Source organism: Leuresthes tenuis, unplaced genomic scaffold (genome assembly GCF_036924035.1).
Source record: "Leuresthes tenuis unplaced genomic scaffold, fLeuTen1.0.hap1 SCAF_23, whole genome shotgun sequence".
Lineage (NCBI taxonomy): Eukaryota > Metazoa > Chordata > Actinopteri > Atheriniformes > Atherinopsidae > Leuresthes > Leuresthes tenuis.
Window position 1 is genome coordinate 12321958 of NW_027325377.1, and position 23704 is coordinate 12345661.

At 42.2% G+C, this 23704-nt stretch overlaps 3 non-coding genes and 1 pseudogene across 3 annotated transcripts; 1 reads left to right on the forward strand and 3 right to left on the reverse strand.

Moving 5' to 3' along the window:
* Positions 1 to 7721: 7721 nt before the first annotated feature.
* On the reverse strand, positions 7722 to 7898 carry LOC140283411 (U2 spliceosomal RNA; annotated as a pseudogene).
* Positions 7899 to 12854: 4956 nt separating this feature from the next.
* Positions 12855 to 13045, forward strand: LOC140283326 (U2 spliceosomal RNA). The gene has a single exon (XR_011910032.1). It is a non-coding gene; the product is annotated as a U2 spliceosomal RNA (small nuclear RNA).
* A 9874-nt stretch (positions 13046 to 22919) lies between these two features.
* Positions 22920 to 23108, reverse strand: LOC140283362 (U2 spliceosomal RNA). The gene has a single exon (XR_011910065.1). It is a non-coding gene; the product is annotated as a U2 spliceosomal RNA (small nuclear RNA).
* Positions 23109 to 23399: 291 nt separating this feature from the next.
* On the reverse strand, positions 23400 to 23511 carry LOC140283550 (U5 spliceosomal RNA). The gene has a single exon (XR_011910146.1). It is a non-coding gene; the product is annotated as a U5 spliceosomal RNA (small nuclear RNA).
* Between the last annotated feature and the right edge of the window lie 193 nt (positions 23512 to 23704).

A 23704-nucleotide genomic window follows, 5' to 3' on the forward strand; every position in this document is an offset into this window, starting at 1 on the left:
CTTTGTCATATTTTTCAGCAAGTATGGTCGGACATTCACACCTACTCACAGCCGAACACCTCCGCTCCCGCATTTGATGGTGTATAGTCGGGCATTCTCACCATTTCTCATCAGGTTTTTGCAAATTATGATCTGACATTCACACCTGCTTTTGATGTTGTATGGTTGGGCATTCGCACCTTTTTTTACCCATTTTTCAGGAATTATGGGTGGACATTCACACCATCTTGCAGCTGAACACCTCCTCTCCCGCATATGATCATGTGCGGTTTGATATTCGAAAATTTTCTTTCATGTTTTCTAGCAATTATTGATGGACATTGAGACCTTCTTGCAGCCGAAAACCTCCGTTCCCTCTTTTGATCATACATTGTCCGGCATTCGCAACTTTTCTTACCCGCTTTTTACAAACCATGGTCGGACTTTCACACCTTTTAGTAGCCAAACAACTCCGCTCCCGCTATTGATTGTGTACAGTCGGGTATTTTAACCTTTTCTTACCCGCTTTTTACCAATTATGGTGGGACATTCACACCTTCTTACAGCGGAACACCTCCGCTCCCTGTTTTGATCATTTATGGTCTGGCAATACTACCTTTTCTTACCCGTTTTTGAGTAATTATGGCTGGACATTCACAGCTTCTTGCATCCGAACACCTCTTCTCTGCTTTTGATGATGAATAGTCCGGCATTCTTACCTTTTCTAACACATTTTTCAGTAATTATTGTCGGTCATTCACACCTTTCTCATCAGCTTTTTGCAAATTATGATCTGACATTCCCACCTACTTGCAGCCGAACACCTCGGCTTCCGTTTTTGATGGTGTATATTTTGGCATTCGAACCTTTTCTTACCCACTTTTTACAAACTATGCTCGGACATTCACACCTTCTTGCAGCGAAACCCCTCCGTTCCCTCTTTTGATTGTGTATGTTCGGGCATTCGAACCTTTTCTTATCAGCTTTTTACAAACTATGGTCGGACATTCAAACCTTCTTGTGGCCGAACACATCCACTTCTGCTTTTTATGATGTATAGTTGGGCATTCACACCTTTTCTTACCCATTTTTCAGTAATTATTGGTTGGAAATTCAGACCTTGCAGCCGAACACCTCCGCTCCCTCTTTTGATCATACATTGTCGGGCATTCGCACCTTGTCTTACCCGCGTTTTACAAACCATGGTCGGACTTTCACACCTTCTTGTAGCCGAACAACTCCGCTCCCGCTATTGATTGTGTACAGTCCGGTTTTTTAACCTTTTCTTACCCGCTTTTTACCAACTATGGTCGGACATTCGCAGCATCTTACAGCGGAACACCTCCGCTCCCTCTTTTGATGGTGTATGTTCGGCATTCGAACTTTTTCTTACCCGCTTTTTACAAACTATGGTCGGACATTCAAACCTTCTTGTAGCAGAACACATCCACTTCTTCTTTTGATGATGTATGGTTGGGCATTCGCACCTTTTCTTACCCATTTTTCAGGAATTATGGGTGGATATTCACACCTACTTGCAGTCGAAAAGCTCTGCTCCCACTTTTGATTATGTTTGGTTGGATATTCGAACCTTTTCTTAACTGCTTTTTACAAACTTTGGTCGGACGTTCACACCTTCTTGCAGCCGAACACCTCCGCTTCCGCTTTTGATGGTATATATTCGGGCATTCGAACCTTTTCTTACCCACTTTTTACCAACTATGGTCGGACATTCACACCGTCTTTCAAGTGTAACACCTCCGCTCCCTCTTTTGATGGTGTATGTTCGGGCATTCGCACCTTTTCTTACCCGCTTTTTACAAACTATGGTCGTACATTCAAACCTTGTAGCCGAAAACCTCCACTCCCTCTTTTGATCATACTTTGTCGGGCATTCGCACCTTTTCTTACCCGCTTTTTACAAACTATGCTCGGACATTCAAACCTTCTTGTAGCCAAACACATCCACTCCTGCTTTTGTTGATGTATGGTTGGGCATTCGAACCTACTTGTTGCCCGCTTTTCATTAATTATGGGTGGACATTCACACCTTGTCACAGCCAAACACCTCCGCTCCCTCTTTTGATCATGTATGGTTGGACATTCGCACCTTTTCTCACCCGCTTTTTGCAAACTATGGTCGGCCATTCACAGCTTCCTCTCCACCATACTTGTATGGTGGGATATTCACACCCACTTGCCTCCGAAGATCTCCGCCCCCACTTTTGTTGATATTTAGTCGGTCATTCACACCATACCCGTTTTCTTGCCGCCAAACACCTCTGATCTCGCTTTTGATGATGTAAGATTGGGCATTCAGACCTTGCTTTCCCTGCTTTTCACCAACTATAGATGGACATTCACACCTTCTTGCAGCCGAACACTTCCGCTCCACCTTTTAGGTTTCTATCACACCTTTTTTTTCACCGCATTTTATAGATTATGGTTGGAAATTCTCAACCACTCATCCGAAGACCTCTCCTCCCGCTTTTGTTAATATATTTGAACTTTAGTCAGACATTCACACCTACTTGTAGCCGAACACCACCTCTCTAGCTTTTGATGAGGTATGGTCCGGGATTCTTACCGTTTCTAACACATTTTTCAGCAATTATGGTAGGATATTCACACCTTCTTGCAGCTGAACACCTCCTCTCCCACTTATGATCATGTGCGGATTGATTTTCGAAAATTTTCTTTCATGTTTTCTAGCAATTAATTATGGACATTTAGACCTTCTTGCAGCTGAACACCTCCGCTCCCGCTTTTGATCATACATTGTCAGGCATTCGCACCTTGTCTTACCCGCTTTTTACAAACTTTAGTCGAACATTCACACCTTTTTGCAGCCGAACACAGTTTTTTGCAGCCGAATTTGGGCATTCGCACCTTTTCATACCCACTTTTTACCAACTATGGTCGGACATTCACACCGTCTTACAGCGGAACACCTCCGCTCCCTCTTTTGATGGTGTATGTTCGGGCATTCGAACCTTTTCTTACCCGCTTTTTACAAACTATGCTCGGACATTCAAACCTTCTTGTAGCCGAACACATCCACTCCTGCTTTTGATGATGTATGGTATGGCATTCGAACCTACTTGTTGCCCGCTTTTCATTAATTATGGGTGGACATTCACACCTTGTCGCAGCCAAACACCCTGTTTCGATCATGTATGGTTGGACATTCGCACCTTTTCTCACCCGCTTTTTGCAAACTATGGTCGGCCATTCACAGCTTCCTCTCCACCATACTTGTATGGTGGGATATTCACACCCACTTGCATCCGAAGACCTCCGCCCCCACTTTTGTTGATATTTAGTCGGTCATTCGCACCTTACCCGCTTTTGGCAAACTATGGCCTTCTTGCAGCCAAAAACCTCTGATCTCGCTTTTGATGATGTAAGGTTGGGCATTCAGACCTTGCTTCACCTGCTTTTCACCAAATATAGTCGGACATTCACACCTTCTTGCAGCCGAACACTTCCGCTCCACCTTTTAGTTTTCTATGGGGCATTCACACCTTTATTTTCACCGCATTTTATAAAAACACCACAGGAACACCGTATTGAGGCTTTGTTCTACACAATTTTGGATTTTGATATAAAATGAATTCATTCACTCAAACCAAGTTAAAACTGCTTTGTCCTTCATATTTATCCATGTCTGAATGGGTTTCAACAAAATAGAAAGTATTACTTTGCAGTATACCAAAGAACAACACTAAACCTTTAGGAATCCGAGAATAAGCTTCTTTTCACCAGTTCTACACAATTTTGGATTTTGATATAAAATGAATTCCTTCACTCAAACCAAGTTAAAACTGCTTTGTCCTTCATATTTATCCATGTCTGAATCGGTTTCAACAAAATAGAAAGTATTACTTTGCAGTATACCAAAGAACAACACTAAACCTTTAGGAATCCGAGAATAAACTTATTTCCACGAGTTCTACACAATTTCGGATTTTGATATAAAATGAATTCCTTCACTCAAACCAAGTGAAAACTGCTTTGTCATATTTTTCAGCAAGTATGGTCGGACATTCACACCTACTCACAGCCGAACACCTCCGCTCCCGCATTTGATGGTGTATAGTCGGGCATTCTCACCATTTCTCATCAGGTTTTTGCAAATTATGATCTGACATTCACACCTGCTTTTGATGTTGTATGGTTGGGCATTCGCACCTTTTTTTACCCATTTTTCAGGAATTATGGGTGGACATTCACACCATCTTGCAGCTGAACACCTCCTCTCCCGCATATGATCATGTGCGGTTTGATATTCGAAAATTTTCTTTCATGTTTTCTAGCAATTATTGATGGACATTGAGACCTTCTTGCAGCCGAAAACCTCCGTTCCCTCTTTTGATCATACATTGTCCGGCATTCGCAACTTTTCTTACCCGCTTTTTACAAACCATGGTCGGACTTTCACACCTTTTAGTAGCCAAACAACTCCGCTCCCGCTATTGATTGTGTACAGTCGGGTATTTTAACCTTTTCTTACCCGCTTTTTACCAATTATGGTGGGACATTCACACCTTCTTACAGCGGAACACCTCCGCTCCCTGTTTTGATCATTTATGGTCTGGCAATACTACCTTTTCTTACCCGTTTTTGAGTAATTATGGCTGGACATTCACAGCTTCTTGCATCCGAACACCTCTTCTCTGCTTTTGATGATGAATAGTCCGGCATTCTTACCTTTTCTAACACATTTTTCAGTAATTATTGTCGGTCATTCACACCTTTCTCATCAGCTTTTTGCAAATTATGATCTGACATTCCCACCTACTTGCAGCCGAACACCTCGGCTTCCGTTTTTGATGGTGTATATTTTGGCATTCGAACCTTTTCTTACCCACTTTTTACAAACTATGCTCGGACATTCACACCTTCTTGCAGCGAAACCCCTCCGTTCCCTCTTTTGATTGTGTATGTTCGGGCATTCGAACCTTTTCTTATCAGCTTTTTACAAACTATGGTCGGACATTCAAACCTTCTTGTGGCCGAACACATCCACTTCTGCTTTTTATGATGTATAGTTGGGCATTCACACCTTTTCTTACCCATTTTTCAGTAATTATTGGTTGGAAATTCAGACCTTGCAGCCGAACACCTCCGCTCCCTCTTTTGATCATACATTGTCGGGCATTCGCACCTTGTCTTACCCGCGTTTTACAAACCATGGTCGGACTTTCACACCTTCTTGTAGCCGAACAACTCCGCTCCCGCTATTGATTGTGTACAGTCCGGTTTTTTAACCTTTTCTTACCCGCTTTTTACCAACTATGGTCGGACATTCGCAGCATCTTACAGCGGAACACCTCCGCTCCCTCTTTTGATGGTGTATGTTCGGCATTCGAACTTTTTCTTACCCGCTTTTTACAAACTATGGTCGGACATTCAAACCTTCTTGTAGCAGAACACATCCACTTCTTCTTTTGATGATGTATGGTTGGGCATTCGCACCTTTTCTTACCCATTTTTCAGGAATTATGGGTGGATATTCACACCTACTTGCAGTCGAAAAGCTCTGCTCCCACTTTTGATTATGTTTGGTTGGATATTCGAACCTTTTCTTAACTGCTTTTTACAAACTTTGGTCGGACGTTCACACCTTCTTGCAGCCGAACACCTCCGCTTCCGCTTTTGATGGTATATATTCGGGCATTCGAACCTTTTCTTACCCACTTTTTACCAACTATGGTCGGACATTCACACCGTCTTTCAAGTGTAACACCTCCGCTCCCTCTTTTGATGGTGTATGTTCGGGCATTCGCACCTTTTCTTACCCGCTTTTTACAAACTATGGTCGTACATTCAAACCTTGTAGCCGAAAACCTCCACTCCCTCTTTTGATCATACTTTGTCGGGCATTCGCACCTTTTCTTACCCGCTTTTTACAAACTATGCTCGGACATTCAAACCTTCTTGTAGCCAAACACATCCACTCCTGCTTTTGTTGATGTATGGTTGGGCATTCGAACCTACTTGTTGCCCGCTTTTCATTAATTATGGGTGGACATTCACACCTTGTCACAGCCAAACACCTCCGCTCCCTCTTTTGATCATGTATGGTTGGACATTCGCACCTTTTCTCACCCGCTTTTTGCAAACTATGGTCGGCCATTCACAGCTTCCTCTCCACCATACTTGTATGGTGGGATATTCACACCCACTTGCCTCCGAAGATCTCCGCCCCCACTTTTGTTGATATTTAGTCGGTCATTCACACCATACCCGTTTTCTTGCCGCCAAACACCTCTGATCTCGCTTTTGATGATGTAAGATTGGGCATTCAGACCTTGCTTTTCCTGCTTTTCACCAACTATAGATGGACATTCACACCTTCTTGCAGCCGAACACTTCCGCTCCACCTTTTAGGTTTCTATCACACCTTTTTTTTCACCGCATTTTATAGATTATGGTTGGAAATTCTCAACCACTCATCCGAAGACCTCTCCTCCCGCTTTTGTTAATATATTTGAACTTTAGTCAGACATTCACACCTACTTGTAGCCGAACACCACCTCTCTAGCTTTTGATGAGGTATGGTCTGGGATTCTTACCGTTTCTAACACATTTTTCAGCAATTATGGTAGGATATTCACACCTTCTTGCAGCTGAACACCTCCTCTCCCACTTATGATCATGTGCGGATTGATTTTCGAAAATTTTCTTTCATGTTTTCTAGCAATTAATTATGGACATTTAGACCTTCTTGCAGCTGAACACCTCCGCTCCCGCTTTTGATCATACATTGTCAGGCATTCGCACCTTGTCTTACCCGCTTTTTACAAACTTTAGTCGAACATTCACACCTTTTTGCAGCCGAACACAGTTTTTTGCAGCCGAATTTGGGCATTCGCACCTTTTCATACCCACTTTTTACCAACTATGGTCGGACATTCACACCGTCTTACAGCGGAACACCTCCGCTCCCTCTTTTGATGGTGTATGTTCGGGCATTCGAACCTTTTCTTACCCGCTTTTTACAAACTATGCTCGGACATTCAAACCTTCTTGTAGCCGAACACATCCACTCCTGCTTTTGATGATGTATGGTATGGCATTCGAACCTACTTGTTGCCCGCTTTTCATTAATTATGGGTGGACATTCACACCTTGTCGCAGCCAAACACCCTGTTTCGATCATGCATGGTTGGACATTCGCACCTTTTCTCACCCGCTTTTTGCAAACTATGGTCGGCCATTCACAGCTTCCTCTCCACCATACTTGTATGGTGGGATATTCACACCCACTTGCATCCGAAGACCTCCGCCCCCACTTTTGTTGATATTTAGTCGGTCATTCGCACCTTACCCGCTTTTGGCAAACTATGGCCTTCTTGCAGCCAAAAACCTCTGATCTCGCTTTTGATGATGTAAGGTTGGGCATTCAGACCTTGCTTCACCTGCTTTTCACCAAATATAGTCGGACATTCACACCTTCTTGCAGCCGAACACTTCCGCTCCACCTTTTAGTTTTCTATGGGGCATTCACACCTTTATTTTCACCGCATTTTATAAAAACACCACAGGAACACCGTATTGAGGCTTTGTTCTGACCGCTCATTCGGTGTCGCGTTTCTTTCAAGCATTTCTCCTGGTTAGCCCGCACTCGGCTCGCTCCCAGAGCCGTGTTAAAGTCTACTTCGCATTCACTCTCTTTTCTCAGCAGACTAAAAGAAACTTCCATCCTGCACCGCTGTTAGCTTTTTCACAAGAGCAGAGGAGAGCGCACCGTTCCCAGCGGCACTGCAGTACCGGGTCGATGCTTGGAGTGAACGGAGCAAGCTCCTTTTTCAACTCCTATTGATAAAAATCCATTTAATATGTAGTCCTTGCATAGACATATCACATATTAAACTGATAAGTACAGATGGATTATGTGCAATTAGTAAAGAGAGTAGAGGACGATCTCTCTCGTTGGAAGTCCTTACCTATATCACTTATGGGGAGAGTTACAACCATTAAAATGATGATACTACCAAAAGTTAACTATTTGTTCTCAATGATCCCCATAAAACCATCTGCTACTTGGTTTAAGTCACTAGATTCATGCATCTCCAAATTTCTGTGGAAAAACAAACCACCACATATTAGTTTAAAAACCCTACAGAAGACCAAGGACAGTGGTGGATTAGATTTACCTCATTTTCAGCACTATTCCTTAGCCAATAGGTTACAATATATATCAAAATGGTTTAAACCTTGTTGTTGTCACAGTTCCCAGAGACGTTGTAATCGTTGAGGATTCTATATTCACCCCCTCATTAGAGGCACGTGTTGCAGATTGATGACACTGAATCTTCTTCTCTGTTCATTGCTGGCATCATTCCCAGCATCGTAAGTGTTCGTGGCATTGTTAGCCTCTTCTTCTGGATCTTGATATCGAGCATCCTTTTGTATTTCTGGTTTGTAAGTCCTCTCTCTTCGTTCACCGGAGTCTTCGTCTCTTTGTCCTTGAGTTTGGTGATTTTTTCTTCTTTTGATGCCTTGACACAGTGTGACAGGTGATACCACATGGGAGATCCTTTAACTTGGACTGCTGTCCCTGTGCTGCGAAATGGCTGTGCTGCTCAAATGGTCTCTCCTTCATCATATACACAGTTATTTATACATCACCTTCCACCATGAAGCGTTGTCCCTTTTTGTTTCTCTCTTTGTTCTTAAAATGCTGTTATAAATGTCTAAACCAATCCATTAAACTAGATCATTTTGGCAGTAAAGCGATCTACAATGTGCTTGGTCGCAAAGCTGCTCATCTGTGGTAAACAGCTCTTCAGAAAGGCATTCTTCAATTGATTTCACTCATTTTATGTAATAATTTTGTGATTTCCTACAAAACTACACTTCTTCTCCCATCTGTCTGAGTATTTAATATTGTCTGGGTCCCGTTAAAACATGTATTTTTCCCATCTAATTCCTTGTTTGCTTTAAAACAAGTATTCCCCATTTTCTATCCCTTCAGTAGCCAACCAGTTTGTATGGAGTACACTGGAGCAACTTGACTGATCAGTAAAACACTGCTTTTGTTGTCACCGCAAGGCTTCCCCCGTCGGTTGTTTCACTGAGACACTACTGAGTAACTACAACTCAACACAGTTTATACACATAACATTCATATACATACTAACAAACAAACAAACAATAATTTATCGCAATTTTCTCATCTCTGTTTGAACGTACACCCAGGTAAATATTCCTGTAGTCTTCTCATACCGACTATGGACCCATTCATTGTTTAACTTCACTGTTTTGCAAATCCTAATTGAATATTACACATTGACATTGAACTTTACTGGATAAGCAGGTCTTCATTGCATTCAGCAGCCTATATGTGAGCATTTATGTGTAAGCTGTTCTTCTTTGCATTTATCAGCAGCAAGCAATTCTTCACTGCACATGCATATGTAAATAGTAAAACAATTCCAATGTGTTAGCGAAACCTTCTATATCACAGTGGTTTCTAAGGTCTATTTTAAGTTCTTTGCCATCAGTGAGATGACATTGTTTACAAAGTGTGTCAAATTATCACTGAAGATCTTTTCAGGAATTTCAAATCTAGAAATGAGTTATTTTACGCGTGATTTTGCTACTGCTTGCTTGTGCACATGGAAATATTTCAGACCATTTGGTAAAAACCTCTGTTGTCACTGAGCAGAATCGTTTCCCTTAACATTAATTTAGTTCAATGAAATCTACAAAATAATGAAATAATGAAATCCAAACAAATATGTTGAAAAAGATACACTGGCTTAGGGAATTATCTTCGTTTTGGTCTTAGATTGCCCTGTGGAATGTATTTTGCACATATTTGACCTGCTAGACAAAACTTTATTCATTTATTTATTCTAAAAAAATGTTTTTAATAATTAGTAAAACCATATGCTGTAAAAACCTGGTTCATTATTGCTTCCATCCCTCCTGTTGAGACATGACATGGTCCGTGGCTCAATACTGCAGCATATTTAAACAAATTCTTTGGCAGTATGGTTTTCCTTCCGGTCATTCATACGAGTCTATTGTAGATGGCAATTGAATAACATCTAATAATGCTAAAATATTTGTAGTTTATACATTTAGCTGTGGATGTCAACATACCTGTTTTTCCAATGCTGTGTTAACACATGTACAGTTGAGAAGGCATACTGACTGTCAGTGTAAACGTTAACAACCTTTTTGTTATTTAATTTACAAGCTTCAGTTAAAGCTACCAATTCGACTGCTTGAACAGAGTAATTTTTTGGTAGTGGTTGTTTTAAGAAAACTTCAGTTTCTGTTACTACTGCAAATCCTGTAGCATTTGTGCCATCAGGGTTTTTTTCCTTGATCTGTTGAATAAATATAGTTATTTCTGCATTTTCATAACGTATATCAGTTAAGTCTGGCCTGGGTAAAACACTGATGGTTATTTCTGGCTTTCCATCTGTGGGGTAGGTAGCAGTGTGGATGGATTAAGTGTAGCACATCTCTCGTCAACAAGGTGTGGCTGTGAAAGAAGAACTGTTATGTAGGAGAGATGTCTGGTAAAGATATTTTGTTAAGTAACCATATCACAGCCACTGCATGAGGTACCTTAAGTGTTAATGGGTGAAATAACACCATTATTGTTGATGCCTGCACTGCCAATGGCTTCTGGCCATTGATTCAAAAGTACTATCTCGTCCCTTTTTCCCCCTTTCAGTGGACACTGGCCCCTAATTACCGCAATTCAGCAGGGGGTCTTTCATTAGGAGTACTGGACTCCCCCGTGCACGGTTTCAGCTCCGACCCTGGACAGCGGAAAAAACGTTGAGATCTGGTTTGAGGACCCAATTGTTGAGAAAAGTCTCTCAATGAGACTCAGAGTTGCTGGAGTCAGTTAATGCAAAGGTTTAATCTTGCAGCAAGTTCAAGAATGTGTGTGTGAATGGGTGTATGTGTGCGAACGTGTGTGAGTTTGTGTGTGTGAGAGTTTAAAGAACCTGTTATCCACAGGCAGGCCTTAACTAGTATGGCACAGGTCCAGCCTGTCTCATCTTTTTTGGAAGGTCCAGCGCTCGGCCGTAACCCTTCTGTCTGTTTGGACTCTCACATACATTCGGTTAATCATAGAAAAACGAGAACAAAACTTTTTAGCCCCTTAAATTCATAAAACAGACATGGTGCAGTTATTTCCATTCTAGAAAATAAGAGTAATCACCACCATTCCTATAAATTCTGGATATTCTAACAATCTGAATCTTTTTTAAATGTTCGATGAAGCCCTTTGCTGTTCTGTTTAGAGACTGAGCTGATCATAAACCAAGTTTTGCTCTTGAACCAAGCTTCTAAACTCTTCACCTTTATCATTTCTCAGTTAGTATTCACTTTAAAACTGATTAAAAGAAAAATTAAATGAATGCCTATCAACAAATGTGGGATCTAAACTCTAGTGCTTCCTCTAAAATAATTTCCTTTCTCAATTCAGAAATGTGTGTGTGTAAGTCACAACACCCGTGACACCAAAACGGCTTTCTTTTCTCTCTTTTCTCTACACTCTGCACTGTGAGCACACACAACAAATCAGAAAGGCTTTTTTCTCTCTTTTCTACATTATGGACTGTGGGGACACAAAACCGCTCTCTCTTTTTTTTTTTTTGATTGTGTGCCAGGGCGTTGTCTCACGTATTAGATTATGCTTAAGATACGAATGAGTTTATCAGTCACATCAGAATCCATACATACTGATCCTCCCGTAATAAAATGGTCGGATCTTATCAAACATACTTTGTTTCTTGTGACAAGTCAGCGAAACAGCGTATACACGTCAAGACACTGAATCAAGTTTGCCACAAGAACTCATAAGTTTGGCAGTATTGCTCTGCCGTCAGCAATCATACACCCATTTTATTTTCATGAGACATGTGCAGGCACCTGTTCATCTACTGTTCTATCACTATGAATTAGTTTATCTATTATCAATAAGGATACTTCTACAACTACTATCAAAGTATGTCCGGACTTCTTATGTTGTCAGTTGCTATATATGAATAAGTGGGTTGCTACTGAAAAGCATTAAGCATGTCACACAGCCCAAACATATAACATTTCAGGACACACCACACAGTTAACAACCACAGTGAAGCGTGTCAAAGCCCAAACATGTAACATTCAACAGGACACTTACACAACACATTCAAATCAAACAGTCAGACAACATACAAGAACCTATACCCCAGCCGGCATTGCTCCCTGCCTATTTTCCTACAACTCACTATGTGTGCGCACACCTTTATTCACAAACTCTTCAACTTATACTCTTTTACCGAAGCTGCTACAGCTCGATTGGCCAAATACCCTTAGATCCTATTTCGGTGAATTTGACATCTGCCTTGCATGTAACAGATTAGCGGTTTAGCAGTTTTAATTTAGTTTGAGTGAAGGAATTCATTTTATAGCAAAATCCGAAATCGTGAAGAACTCATGGAAGTAAGCTTATTCTCGGATTCCTGAATCTTTAGATTTGCTCTTTCTTTTACTGCAAAGTACAACGTTGAGCAGCACTAAAGAGTTGTTTCTATTTTTGGCAGGCTTTACCTTTGCGGATGAAGCCCTTTCTGTCTGTGCAAAAGAAATCTTGTTACTGTGCAGAGTGACTTCTCTGAGTAGAGTCGCCTTACTTGTTGCGACTGTGCCAATGTTCGAAGCTGGAGTGCAAAGTTGTTGCTTGAATGGTGCTCGCTGGAGCGTGCGGTAGTGTAAAGTTATACCATTTAAAAGGGCTGAAGAGTGCTCAGTGCAGCGGGTGGGCGGAGGTGCAAAGTGAAACTATGGCCATAAAAAGAACACCGCTACAAGTGCGCATTGTGCCAGGAAGGGCCCTCGGACGTGAACCAGTGGACGCTTCTCGGCCTTTTGGCTAAGATCAAGTGTAGTATCTGTTCTTATTAGTTTAATGTCTGATGTGTCCTCTATGCGAGGACTACATATTAAATGGATTTGTATCAATAGGAGTTGAAAAAGGAGCTTGCTCCGTTCACTCCAAGCATCGACCCGGTACTGTAGTGCCCCTGGGAACGGTGCGCTCTCCTCTGCTCTTGTGAAAAAGCAAACAGCGGTGCAGGATGGAAGTTTCAGGGAGCCCAAGATGAAACTTTCTTTTAGTCTGCTGAGGAAAGAGAGTGAATGCGAAGTAGACTTTAACACAGTTCTGGGAGCGAGCCGAGTGCGGGCTAACCAGGAGAATTGCTTGAAAGAAACGCGACACCGAATGAGCGGTCAGAACAAAGCCTCAATACGGTGTTCCTGTGGTGTTTTTATAAAATGCGGTGAAAAAAAAGGTGTGAATGCCCCATAGAAAACTAAAAGGTGGAGCGGAAGTGTTCGGCTGCAAGAAGGTGTGAATGTCCGACTATATTTGGTGAAAAGCAGGTGAAGCAAGGTATGAATGCCCAACCTTACATCATCAAAAGCGAGATCAGAGGTTTTTGGCTGCAAGAAGGCCATAGTTTGCCAAAAGTGGGTAAGGTGCGAATGACCGACTAAATATCAACAAAAGTGGGGGCGGAGGTCTTCGGATGCAAGTGGGTGTGAATATCCCACCATAGAAGTATGGTGGAGAGGAAGCTGTGAATGGCCGACCATAGTTTGCAAAAAGCGGGTGAGAAAAGGTGCGAATGTCCAACCATACATGATCAAAACAGGGAGCGGAGGTGTTTGGCTGCGACAAGGTGTGAATGTCCACCCATAATTAATGAAAAGCGGGCAACAAGTAGGTTCGAATGCCCAACCACACATCATCAAAAGCAGGAGTGGATGTGTTCGGCTACAAGAAGGTTTGAATGTCCGAGCATAGTTTGTAAAAAGCGGGTAAGAAAAGGTTCGAATGCCTGAACATACATCATCAAAAGCAGGACTGGATGTGTTCGGCTACAAGAAGGTTTGAATGTCCGACCATAGTTGGTAAAAAGTGGGTATGAAAAGGTTCGAATGCCCAAAATTGGCTGAAAAAAACTGTGTTCGGCTGCAAAAAGGTGTGAATGTTTGACTAAAGTTTGTAAGACAAGGTTCGAATGCCTGACAATGTATGATCAAAAGCGGGAGCGGAGGTGTTCAGCTGCAAGAAGGTCTAAATGTCCATCATTAATTGCTAGAAAACATGAAAGAAAATTTTCGAAAATCAATCTGCATATGATCATAAGTGGGAGAGGAGGTGTTCAGCTGCAAGAAGGTGTGAATGTCCTACCATAATTGCTGAAAAATGTGTTAGAAACGGTAGGAATGCCGGACCATACATCATCAAAAGCTAGAGAGGTGGTGTTCGGCTGCAAGTAGGTGTGAATGTCTGACTAAAGTTCAAATATATTAACAAAAGCGGGAGGAGAGGTCTTCGGATGAGTGGTTGAGAATTTCCAACCATAATCTATAAAATGCGGTGAAAAAAAAGGTGTGATAGAAACCTAAAAGGTGGAGCGGAAGTGTTCGGCTGCAAGAAGGTGTGAATGTCCGTCTATAGTTGGTGAAAAGCAGGAAAAGCAAGGTCTGAATGCCCAATCTTACATCATCAAAAGCGAGATCAGAGGTGTTTGGCTGCAAGAAAACGGGTAAGGTGTAAATGACCGACTAAATATCAACAAAAGTGGGGGCGGAGGTCTTCGGATGCAAGTGGGTGTGAATATCCCACCATACAAGTATGGTGGAGAGGAAGCTGTGAATGTCCGACCATGGTTTGTAAAACGCGGGTAAGACAAGGTGCGAATGTCCGACAATGTATGATCAAAAGAGGGAGCGGAGGTGTTCGGCTGCAAGGTCTGAATTTCCAACCATAATTTGTAAACACCGTTGAAAAAAAGCCTCGAAAGCCCGACTATACACCATCAAAAGCGGGAGCAGAGGTGTTCAGCTGCAAGAAGGTCTGAATGTCCACCAATAATTACTGAAAAATGGGTAAGAAAAGGTGTGAATGCCCAACTATACATCATCAAAAGCAGAAGTGGATGTGTTCGGCCACAAGAAGGTTTGAATGTCCGACCATAGTTTGTAAAAGGCGGGTAAGAAAAGGTTTGAATGCCCGAACATACACAATCAAAAGAGGGAGCGGAGGTGTTTCGCTGCAAGAAGGTGTGAATGTCCGAGCATAGTTTGTAAAAAGTGGGTAAGAAAAGGTTCGAATGCCCGAACATACACCATCACAAAAGCGGAAGCCGAGGTGTTCGGCTGCAAGTAGGTGTGAATGTCAGATCATAATTTGCAAAAAGCTGATGAGAAAGGTGTGAATGACCGACAATAATTGCTGAAAAATGTGTTAGAAAAGGTAAGAATGCCGGACCATTCATCATCAAAAGCGGGAGAAGAGGTGTTCGGCTGCAAGAAGCTGTGAATGTCCAGCCATAATTACTGAAAAACGGGTAAGAAAAGGTAGTATTGCCAGACCATAAATGATCAAAACAGGGAGCGGAGGTGTTCCGCTGTAAGAAGGTGTGAATGTCCGACCATAATTGGTAAAAAGCGGGTAAGAAAAGGTTAAAATACCCGACTGTACACAATCAATAGCGGTAGCGGAGTTGTTTGGCTACTAAAAGGTGTGAAAGTCCGACCATGGTTTGTAAAAAGCGGGTAAGAAAAGGTGTGAATGCCAGACAATGTATGATCAAAAGAGGAAACAGAGGTTTTCGGCTGCAAGAAGGTCTAAATGTCCAACCGTAATTTGTAAAAACCGGGGAAGAAAAGGCTCGGAAGCCCGACTATACACCATCAAAAGCGGGTGCAGAGGGGTTCAGCTGCAAGAAGGTCTGAATGTCCATCAATAATTGCTAGAAAACATGAAAAAAAATTTTCGAATATCCAACCGCACATGATCATAAGTGGGAGAGGAGGTGTTCAGCTGCAACAAGGTGTGAATGTCCACCCATAATTCCTCAAAAATGGGTAAAAAAAAAGGTGCGAATGCCCAACATACATCATCAAAAGCAGGAGTGGATGTGTTCGGCTACAAGAAGGTTTGAATGTCCGAGCATAGTTTGTAAAAAGCGGGTAAGAAAAGGTTCGAATGCCTGAACATACATCATCAAAAGCAGGACTGGATGTGTTCGGCTACAAGAAGGTTTGAATGTCCGAACATAGTTTGTAAAAAGCGGGTAAGAAAAGGTTCGAATGCCCGAACATACACCATCAAAAGAGGGAGCGGAGGTGTTCCGCCATAAGAAGGTGTGAATGTCCGACCATAGTTGGTAAAAAGCGGGTAAGAAAAGGTTAAAATACCCGACTGTACACAATCAATAGCGGGAGCGAATGTGTTCGGCTACAAGAAGGTGTGAAAGTCCGACCATGTTTTGTAAATAGCGGGTAAGAAAAGGTGCGAATGCCCGACAATGTATGATCAAAAGAGGGAGCGGAGGTTTTCGGCTAAAAGAAGGTCTGAATGTCCAACCATAATTTGTAAAAACCGGGGAAGAAAAGGCTCGAAAGCCCGACTATACACCATCAAAAGCGGGTGCAGAGGGGTTCAGCTGCAAGAAGGTCTGAATGTCCATCAATAATTGCTAGAAAACATGAAAGAAAATTTTCGAATATCAAACCGCACATGATCATAAGTGGGAGCGGAGGTGTTCAGCTGCAAGAAGGTGTGAATGTCCACCCATAATTCCTCAAAAATGGGTAAAAAAAATGGTGCGAATGCCCAACCATACATCATCAAAAGCAGGACTGGATGTGTTCGGCTACAAGAAGGTTTGAATGTCCGAGCATAGTTTGTAAAAAGCGGGTAAGAAAAGGTTCGAATGCCCGAACATACACCATCAAAAGAGGGAGCGGAGGTGTTCCGCCATAAGAAGGTGTGAATGTCCGACCGTAGTTGGTAAAAAGCGGGTAAGAAAAGGTTAAAATACCCGACTGTACACAATCAATAGCGGGAAGGGATGTGTTCGGCTACAAGAAGGTGTGAAAGTCCGACCATGGTTTGTAAAAAGCGTTTAAGAAAAGGTGCGAATGCCCGACAATGTATGATCAAAAGAGGGAGCGGAGGTTTTCGGCTGCAAGAAGGTCTGAATGTCCAACCATAATTTGTAAAAACCGGGGAAGAAAAGGCTCGAAAGCCCGACTATACACCATCAAAAGCGGGAGCAGAGGTGTTCAGCTGCAAGAAGGTCTCAATGTCCATCAATAATTGCTAAAAAACATGAAAGAAAATTTTCGAATATCAAACCGCACATGATCATATGCGAGAGAGGAGATGTTCAGCTGCAAGAAGGTGTGAATGTCAACCCATAATTCCTGAAAAATGGGTAAAAAAAGGTGCGAATGCCCAACCATACATCATCAAAAGCCGGTGTGAATGTCAGATCATAATTTGCAAAAACCTGATGAGAAATGGTGAGAATGCCTGACTATACACCATCAAATGCGGGAGCGGAGGTGTTCGGCTGTGAGTAGGTGTGAATGTCCGACCATACTTGCTGAAAAATATGACAAAGCAGTTTTCACTTGGTTCTAGTGAAGGAATTCATTTTATATCAAAATCCGAAATTGTGTAGAACTCGTGGAAATAAGTTTATTCTTTGATTCCTAAAGGTTTAATGTTGTTCTTTGGTATACTGCAAAGTAATACTTTCTATTTTGTTGAAACCGATTCAGACATAGATGAATATGAAGGACAAAGCAGTTTTAACTTGGTTTGAGTGAAGGAATTCATTTTATATCAAAATCCGAAATTGTGTAGAACTTGTCAATCGACGCTTATTCTCGGATTCCTGAAAAGGTTTAGAGTTGTTCTTTCCTATCCTGCAAAGTACAACGTTCTTTTTTTGTTTAAAGCTATTTAGACATGGATAAATATGAAGGACAAAGCAGTTCCTTCTGTGGGTACAGTAGCTCCCGGAATATGGTGACTGCAGGCCCTGAGCCTGGTGGACATAAGGCCCTCCTGCCCTGTGTTGGGTCCCAGGTTGCGGGGATGCCTATTGCAGCCAGTTTCTGGCTGCCCTCTCCGGGGTGGGAGGGACCAGGCGGATGAATTAATTATTCTGCTAGTTTATATATTTTAAACATAAACAATAAATATTTATAAAACTTCCCTTGGCAAGGCAAATCTGTTTGGCATAAAAGGTATGCAGACTACAATTCTGCTGCCATAATGCACAACTCTGGATTTTGATATAAAATGAATTCCTTCACTCAAACCAAGTTAAAACTGCTTTGTCCTTCATATTTATCCATGTCATAATAGCTTTAAAGAAAAAAAGAACGTTGTACTTTGCAGGATAGGAAATAACAACACTAAACCTTTAGGAATCCGAGAATAATCTTATTTTCACGAGTTCTACACAATTTCGGATTTTGATATAAAATGAATTCCTTCACTCAAACCAAGTTAAAACTGCTTTGTCCTTCATATTTATCCATGTCTAAATAGCTTTAAACAAAAAAAGAACGTTGTGCTTTGCAAGATAGGAAAGAACAACTCTAAACCTTTTCAGGAATCCGAGAATATGCGTCGATTGACGAGTTCTACACAATTTCGGATTTTGATATAAAATGAATTCCTTCACTCAAACCAAGTTAAAACTGCTTTGTCCTTCATATTTATCCATGTCTGAATAGGTTTCAACAAAAAAGAAAGTATTACTTTGCAGTATACCAAAGAACAACACTAAACCTTTAGGAATCCGAGAATAAGCTTCTTGTCACCAGTTCTACACAATTTCGGATTTTGATATAAAATGAATTCCTTCACTCAAACCAAGTTAAAACTGCTTTGTCCTTCATATTTACCCATGTCTAAATAGCTTTAAACAAAAAAGAACGTAGTACTTTGCAGGATAGGAAAGAACAACACTAATTTTTTTCATGAATCCGATAATAAGCTTCTTTTCACGAGTTCTACACAATTCCGGATTTTGATATTAAATGAATTCCTTCACTCAAACCAAGTTAAAACTGCTTTGTCCTTAATATTTATCCATGTCTGAATAGGTTTCAACAAAAAAGAAAGTATTACTTTGCAGTATACCAAAGAACAACACTAAACCTTTAGTAATCCGAGAATAAGCTTCTTTTCACCAGTTCTACACAATTTAGGATTTTGATATAAAATGAATTCCTTCACTCAAACCAAGTTAAAACTGCTTTGTCATATTTTTCAGCAAGTATGGTCGGACATTCACACCTACTCACAGCTGAACACCTCCGCTCCCGCATTTGATGGTGTATAGTCGGGCATTCTCACCATTTCTCATCAGGTTTTTAAATTATGATCTGACATTCACACCTGCTTTTGATGTTGTATGGTTGGGCATTCGCACCTTTTTTTATCCATTTTTCAGGAATTATGGGTGGACATTCACACCTTCTTGCAGCTGAACACCTCCTCTCCCGCATATGATTGTGTGCGGTTTGATATTCAAAAAATTTTCTTTCATGTTTTCTAGCAATTATTGATGGACATTGAGACCTTCTTGCAGCTAAACACCTCTGCTCCCGCTTTTGATGGTGTATAGTCGGGCTTTCGAGCCTTTTCTTCCCCGGTTTTTACAAATTATGGTTGGACATTTAGACCTTCTTGCAGCCGAAAACCTCCGTTCCCTCTTTTGATCATACATTGTCCGGCATTCGCACCTTTTCTTACCCGCTTTTTACAAACCATGGTCGGACTTTCACACCTTTTAGTAGCCAAACAACTCCGCTCCCGCTATTGATTGTGTACAGTCGGGTATTTTAACGTTTTCTTACCCGCTTTTTACCAATTATGGTCGGACATTCACACTTTCTTACAGCGGAACACCTCCGCTCCCTGTTTTGATCATTTATGGTCTGGCAATACTACCTTTTCTTACCCATTTTTGAGTAATTATGGCTGGACATTCACAGCTTCTTGCAGCCGAACACCTCTTCTCCTGCTTTTGATGATGAATGGTCCGGCATTCTTACCTTTTCAAACACATTTTTCAGCAATTATTGTCGGTCATTCACACCTTTCTCATCAGCTTTTTGCAAATTATGATCTGACATTCACACCTACTTGCAGCTGAACACCTCGGCTTCCGCTTTTGATGGTGTATATTTTGGCATTCGAACCTTTTCTTACCCGCTTTTTACAAACCATGGTCGGACTTTCACACCTTCTTTTAGCCGAACAACTCCGCTCCCGCTATTGATTGTGTAGAGTCGGGTATTTTAACCTTTTCTTACCCGCTTTTTACCAACTATGGTCGGACATTCACACCTTCTTGCAGCGAAACACCTCCGCTCCCTCTTTTGATTGTGTATGTTCGGTCATTCGAACCTTTTCTTACCCGCCTTTTACAAACTATGGTCGGACATTCAAACCTTCTTGTGGCCGAACACTTCCACTTCTGCTTTTGATGATGTATAGTTGGGCATTCACACCTTTTCTTACCCATTTTTCAGTAATTATTGGTGGACATTCAGACCTTCTTGCAGCTGAACACCTCCGCTCCCGCTTTTGATGGTGTATAGTCAGGCTTTCGAGGCTTTTCTTCAACGGTGTTTACAAATTATGGTTGGAAATTCAGACCTTGCAGCCGAACAACTCCGCTCCCTCTTTTGATCATACATTGTCGGGTATTCGCACCTTGTCTTACCCGCGTTTTACAAACCATGGTCGGACTTTCACACCTTCTTGTAGCCGAACAACTCCGCTCCCGCTATTGATTGTGTACAGTCGGGTTTTTTAACCTTTTCTTACCCGCTTTTTACCAACTATGGTCGGACATTCGCAGCATCTTACAGCGGAACACCTCCGCTCCCTCTTTTGATGGTGTATGTTCGGGCATTCGAAGTTTTTCTTACCCACTTTTTACAAACTATGGTCGGACATTCAAACCTTCTTGTAGCAGAACACATCCACTTCTTCTTTTGATGATGTATGGTTGGGCATTCGCACCTTTTGTTACCCATTTTTCAGGAATTATTGGTGGACATTCACACCTACTTGCAGTCGAACAGCTCTGCTCCCACTTTTGATTATGTTTGGTTGGATATTCGAACCTTTTCTTAACTGCTTTTTACAAACTTTGGTCGGATGTTCACACCTTCTTGCAGCCGAAAACCTCCACTCCCTCTTTTGATCATACTTTGTCGGGCATTCGCACCTTTTCTTACCCGCTTTTTACAAACTATGCTCGGACATTCAAACCTTCTTGTAGCCAAACACATCCACTCCTGCTTTTGTTGATGTATGGTTGGGCATTCGAACCTACTTGTTGCCCGCTTTTCATTAATTATGGGTGGACATTCACACCTTGTCGCAGCCAAACACCTCCGCTCCCTGTTTTGATCATGTATGGTTGGACATTCGCACCTTTTCTCACCCGCTTTTTGCAAACTATGGTCGGTCATTCACAGCTTCCTCTCCACCATACTTGTATGGTGGGATATTCACACCCACTTGCATCCGAAGATCTCCGCCCCCACTTTTGTTGATATTTAGTCGGTCATTCACACCTTACCCGTTTTCTTGCCGCCAAACACCTCTGATCTCACTTTTGATGATGTAAGATTGGGCATTCAGACCTTGCTTTTCCTGCTTTTCACCAACTATAGATGGACATTCACACCTTCTTGCAGCCGAACACTTCCGCTCCACCTTTTAGGTTTCCATCACACCTTTTTTTTCACCGCATTTTATAGATTATGGTCGGAAATTCTCAACCACTCATCCGAAGACCTCTCCTCCCGCTTTTGTTAATATATTTGAACTTTAGTCAGACATTCACACCTACTTGCCGCCGAACACCACCTCTCTAGCTTTTGATGATGTATGGTCCGGCATTCTTACCGTTTCTAACACATTTTTCAGCAATTATGGTAGGACATTCACACCTTCTTGCAGCTGAACACCTCCTCTCCCACTTATGATCATGTGCGGATTGATTTTCGAAAATTTTCTTTCATGTTTTCTAGCAATTAATGATGGACATTTAGACCTTCTTGCAGCTGAACACCTCCGCTCCCGCTTTTGATCATACATTGTCAGGCATTCGCACCTTGTCTTACCTGCTTTTTACAAACTTTAGTCAAACATTCACACCTTTTTGCAGCCGAACACAGTTTTTTGCAGCTGAATTTGGGCATTCGAACCTTTTCATACCCACTTTTTACCAAATATGGTCGGACATTCACACAGTCTTACAGCGGAACACCTCCGCTCCCTCTTTTGATGGTGTATGTTCGGGCATTCGAACCTTTTCTTACCCGCTTTTTACAAACTATGCTCAGACATACAAACCTTCTTGTAGCCGAACACATCCACTCCTGCTTTTGATGATGTATGGTTGGGCATTCGAACCTACTTGTTGCCCGCTTTTCATTAATTATGGGTGGACATTCACACCTTGTCGCAGCCAAACACCTCCGCTCCCTGTTTTGATCATGTATGGTTGGACATTCGCACCTTTTCTCACCCGCTTTTTGCAAACTATGGTCGGCCATTCACAGCTTCCTCTCCACCATACTTGTATGGTGGGATATTCACACCCACTTGCATCCGAAGACCTCCGCCCTCACTTTTGTTGATATTTAGTCGGTCATTCGCACCTTACCCGCTTTTGGCAAACTATCGCCTTCTTGCAGCCAAAAACCTCTGATCTCGCTTTTGATGATGTAAGGTTGGGCATTCAGACCTTGCTTCACCTGCTTTTCACCAAATATAGTCGGACATTCACACCTTCTTGCAGCCGAACACTTCCGCTCCACCTTTTAGTTTTCTCTGGGGCATTCACACCTTTTTTTTCAACGCATTTTATAAAAACACCACAGGAACACCGTATTGAGGCTTTGTTCTGACCGCTCATTCGGTTCGCGTTTCTTTCAAGCAATTCTCCTGGTTAGCCCGCACTCGGCTCGCTCCCAGAGCCGTGTTAAAGTCTACTTCGCATTCACTCTCTTTTCTCAGCAGACTAAAAGAAACTTCCATCCTGCACCGCTGTTTGCTTTTTCACAAGAGCAGAGGAGAGCGCACCGTTCCCAGCGGCACTGCAGTACCGGGTCGATGCTTGGAGTGAACGGAGCAAGCTCCTTTTTCAAATCCTATTGATAAAAATCCATTTAATATGTAGTCCTTGCATAGACATATCACATATTAAACTGATAAAAAACAGATACTACACTTGATCTTAGCCAAAAGGCCGAGAAGCAATATCTGTCCACTGGTTCACGTCCGAGGGCCCTTCCTGGCACAATGCGCACTTGTAGCGGTGTTCTTTTTATGGCCATAGTGTCACTTTGCACCTCCACCCACCCGCTGCACTGAGCACTCTTCAACCCTTTTAAATGGTATAACTTTACACTACCGCACGCTCCAGCGAGCACCATTCAAGCAACAACTCCAGCTTTGAACATCGGCACAGTCGCAACAAGTAAGGCGACTCTACTCAGAGAAGTCACTCTGCACAGTAACAAGATTTCTTTTGCACAGACAGAAAGGGCTTCACCCGCAAAGGTAAAGCCTGCCAAAAATAGAAACAATTCATTAGTGCTGCTCTCCACGGAAGTCTTTAGTAAAAGGCGAAAGACGTACATTATGAAGAGAAACCAGAGTACGATTATCCATCACTGCGGGAGCAGGGCATCAGGCTAGTTGGCATAGCCACCTTCCCCATGGTGAGCTTTGCTTGGTTGAGACGCTTGCCCCCCCCCCTTGCTCCTCGGCTGACCAAGTAGGAACAATCGGGCCCTATTCGATGGCTGCCTTGTCTTTTACTCTGTGCAAAAGACAAGGCAGCCACAAACAACA